The 4743-nt window shown below is 39.5% G+C and overlaps 1 protein-coding gene across 1 annotated transcript in view; it reads left to right on the top strand.

Moving 5' to 3' along the window:
• Nbea (neurobeachin) overlaps positions 1 to 4743 on the top strand; it is a 513393-nt gene that overhangs the window by 434443 nt on the left and 74207 nt on the right. The gene's annotated exons all lie outside the window — the stretch shown is intronic.

Below are 4743 nucleotides of genomic sequence, written 5' to 3'. Positions count from 1 at the left end.
TCCTTCCTTCCTTCCTTCCTTCCTTCCTTCCTTCCTTCCTTCCTTCCCTCCTTCCTCTGGGCTCTGCCAGAGCAACACCTCCAGCAACAGCTCTGGAGCCTTTGGGAGGGGCATTTTGAATTCAAAGTATGACAGACAAATTGTTTAAATCTCAAGTCCTATGAAACCTGGAGTCACTGATAATACAAGGGAAACGCTGTCTGCAGTAATGATGGGTGTCTCCCACAGGAGGCAGGGCAGAGCATCACAGGGCTTGTAAACACCTAAACCCACCTCATCATGGATAGTTTCCCATACGAAATCCACGCCTGGAATTCAGAAACTGTAGTTTTGAGGTACATTTGTTTTATGTATTTTGTGTGGATGTAGACATGTGCACATATCATGGCACATGTATAAAGGTCAGAGAACAATTTGGGGAAGTTGGTTTTCTCATTCTACCATGTGGGGCTTAGGTTGTCAGACTTGGCAGCAGGTGTGTTTACCCACAGAGACATCTTACTTACCCAACCCTCTACATTTTCCACATCTTCTTCAAACAGTCTAACAGTAGTATTGAAATAAAAGTTTTTGCGCTCTCTTGCTCACTCTCCCTCTCTTCCCAAGTCTTACTTCACATTTATGCATGTGTGTGTGTGTGTGTGTGTGTGTGTGTGTGTGTGTGTGTGACCTGTGTACATAACACTGCATGTGTGTGGACACATTTGGGAGTTGGTTTTCCCCTTACACTATGTGGGTCCCCAGGTCTGAACTCAGGTCTTCAGGCTTAGCAGCAAGCACCTTAGTCTGCTAACCTATCTCTCTGGCTCTGTTTTCAAAATAAATATTTTATATCATATATAGTGTTTGCTTTATATATTTGTAAATTATTATATTACTATTGTATATTAATTACAGTGTTTTCCATCTATTTTTGAGTGCTTCATATGTATATTCAGTGTATTTTTATCCACTCTTCTTCCCTCCCCCAGTACCTCAGGAACTTCCAACCACATCTTTCAATGTCTTCTTTTCTTTTTAATTTTATCATAAACTACTGAATCCAATTAGTGCTACATGAGTATGGGCTATCCACTGGAGCGTGGGCAACCTACCCGCTATCACATGCTCAAAGAGAAACTGCTGTCTCTACAACAGCCATCACCTGCTAACAGTTACTGAGCTAGGAGTGGGACCTCACGCGTCCCTCCTTCATCCAGGCTGCAGCATTGTATGGCTTGATCTTGTAAGGGTAAACACAGCCACTATATGTTGATGAGTACAATGGCTGTTTCACCAATGAAACCAATGAAGAACATGAGAAAAGGTTTTTATTTAGATTTTTGATTATACTGTACATGGTCAAATCTCACTTCAGTATAGATTATATTTATTGCTTGACAAATAAAATGCTCTGTCATTGATGAATCTTTTCAGTACCAGCCACCAGCAGGTGGAGATATTTTTTTCTTCAATTTATATAAACATTCCTTATGGAAATGTGAGCTTTTTGTAAAATTTGTCTCGAAACAGGATACATGTTGGTGTCTCAGTTATTTCTATACACGCATATGAATTTGACTTCCAGGTTCCAGTGGTTACATGATTTTGACATGAATCACAGTCTCTGCGCATTAGAGTATAAATGGGATTTTCCATTTTCCAGCCATGTTTTTTGATAAATTAAATAATTTTACCACAAAAAAACCAAACACTGACATGAATGGAAGACATTACACATGCACGCAAACACACGTCCATGTACACATACACGTGCACAAACACAATCACCGAGTGGAAAAAATCTATTTTATTAACACAGGAGTTGTTTGACTGGCAGATGAGGATGGGTTTAGCCGATTCCTCCATTATTATGCCACTTAAAAGAGGAAGTGATAATGCCTGAGGCTTTGAAATGTGGCAGTGCAAATGCGTGTGCCAACACATGGGCGTTGCTGAATGCCTGTGCACATGGCGTACAGGCGATTAAGCTGGAGAATGAGCAGCCCAGAAATCTATAGCAACTTCCTAGTTGTTCTTATCTTTCTTTTCCACCATAAATAAAAACATCCAAAGTGAAAGTTTTATTAGGTTAGTATATAACCTGCCTGATGATGAAGTTTCAGATGGAAAAGTATTAAATGGGGAGGGCATCCTCGTGGAGACGGGGAGGAGGTATAGGATGCAGAACAGTCAGAGAGTAGACTGGGAAAGGAAGAACATCTAGACTGTAAAAAAGAGATGAAAGAGAAAGAAGAGAAAGGAAAAGAAAAGAATTAAATGTATCGATCTTTTTAAATGAGAGTCATGGAACTTGATAACTTTTGACAGTCTAGTAAATAAAAATAATTTATGTATTAACATTACTATAGTAATTAATTGCTATACTAATTATATTTATTAATTATAAAAATGGCTGTATTGACATTAATATAGTAATTAATATAGAAATACTTTGGGCAAGTTTGTCAAGTTAAACAGGCTTCAATTTAAAAGGTACATTTTACAGACCTGCTGTTTCTGAGGAATCCAGACTGGGACAGTGTTGCAAGAACCTGCTCTGAAGGCATTGCTATTGCACCCTGCTCCAGTGTTGATCTGACCAGCTCTCAGTAGTATAGCAAGGAAGCTTTGTAGCCCCACCAGAGAGAACTTCCTTCCCAAGTTTCTTTCAGTCAAATCTTATCATGGGCTAATTTCTGCACCAATCACAGTGGCCACATAGGATAGACTGATGGACTGTTTGGGCTTCTCTAGGGTCAGCCCACCTGCACCAGCTATTCTAAAAATGAAGAAGGAACAGTTCATAAAGGAAGGAGAACCGGGCGGGGACTGTTGCTCATTTGCGAAAGCTGGACCTAGGTATACCTACACACACTGGGAATCACTGCCCTTTTCCACTGAGTGTGCTTTTTACAGATGTTCAGTCACTGCACTGGCTTGCACATCCCCTTTTCTCTGATTTCTCAGAGCTCTTAGACCCTTGATCATGTCCTCTAAATATATCCACTTCATTGTCTGCCTTGTTTTATGAGTAAATGTTTTGTCTAAAATGCCCACATGGAAGGTTGACATACAACTCTAATCTAGTAGGCCTTTATTCATTCAGTCTCTATCACTCTGCTGAAAAGGACCAGCCATTGTACTGGGTGCTGATAACTCAGACATGGATAGATTAGCTGTTTCATTTAAGACACAGTCTACTGGGCAAAATGAGTTACCAGCTCACCTCACTAGTACTAGGCACTGTCTGTGAAGACTCTACAGGGAAGTCTGAACCCCTTCCAAAAGTAAGAGTCAGATAAGAGAGACAGATAGAAAGGGTGAGCAAAGGGGTCTGCAGGAGTGAGTCCTGCATTGTCATGAGATGGTTTTTAAGATGATGTCATATGGTTCACAAATGGAAAAACAGAAAAGATAAGAAATTGGGAGGCCTCTTTAATAGATTTTCTAGCCCTTGATTATTACAGTGAAAGAGGAGATAACTTAGATTTGTGACAAGTTCTGATGTGATAAGGATGTGGAAACACCCAGAAAGTTCTCCATAGAAACCAAACACACTGAATCAGCTGCAAGCTGTTTCTAGCTCTACACAGCAGTTAGATCTCTGAACTGGAGAGCTGCTCACTAAGTTTGAGATCTGGAACACAAGGCACAGGACCGGGTCACAGTTTGGACCCTTCCCTCCCTCCTTCCTCCCCTCTTCCATCCTTCCACCTTTCCTTCCTTACTTCCTTCATTTCTTTCTGCCTCCCCCTTTGTGCCTCCCTCCTTCCTTCCTTCCTTCCTCTCTCTCCATCCTTCCTTCTTTGGCCCTGAACTTAAAAGGTCTCCTACCTCTCACATGCTAAGATTACAGGTGTGTACCCTCATGCCTAGCTGGTTCCATCTGTTTCTGAAGTCTTTGGTGGAGAGAAAGACTTTGGTGCAAGCAGGCAGTTGTGAAGCAAAAACAAAAACAAAACTGCAGAGATCCTAATTTTAGAGTAAGCAACAACGCTGCAGCACAATGGGGCAGACAGTCCCCATTCTTCGGGTTGACATTTACTACTTACCCCAGATCATCTCTGTGTCCAGAGTCTTCTTTCAGGCTCTAGTTTATCATAAACATTTCCATAACTACAATTTTTGTTAGTCATTTTTCTTATCTTATAAATGCTTATTTCAAAAAAAATGGCTTGATATAACTTAAGAGATTTTAAGTAGAAAACGCTGATAGATAAAGGCTAAAGAAACAGAAAGAGAAAAAAAGAAAAACATGGGAAAAATTCACTTATATATAAAAAGAATTCTCATGCAAATATATCAAAGTCAGTCTAAGTAGAGCCTGTTCTATTGTGTGTTTGCAGCAGTTATATATATTTAGATAGATAAATGATAGATAGATAGATAGATAGATAGATAGATAGATAGATGATGGGTAAATAAATATAAGATAGAAATATAAATACTTTAAGTAATGTAAATCTCTATGCAACCATCAATTAGATATTTTTCCATACAATAAAGTCACAGACTTGTTTAAGAAAAGTTTTTTTTGTGTGACACTCTGGTTTGAGGCATATTTTTCTCCTGGATCTTTGAGGAGTGGATAATAAAGGATATAAGCGGAGGATGGCGCATCATTTTTTCAGTAGACACAACAGTGCTTCATTTCAACCTAAACAATTGCTGCCCAATTACCAGGAATATGAATGTCTGGACACATGTCAGATACCAATAGCACTATAGCAAGTTATGTAAGTTTACTGTATCAATAGCACT

This window comes from Grammomys surdaster, unplaced genomic scaffold (genome assembly GCF_004785775.1).
Source record: "Grammomys surdaster isolate TR1022 unplaced genomic scaffold, NIH_TR_1.0 139, whole genome shotgun sequence".
Lineage (NCBI taxonomy): Eukaryota > Metazoa > Chordata > Mammalia > Rodentia > Muridae > Grammomys > Grammomys surdaster.
Note: the sequence above shows the minus strand (reverse complement) of the source record. Positions and strands in the feature narration are given on the sequence as shown.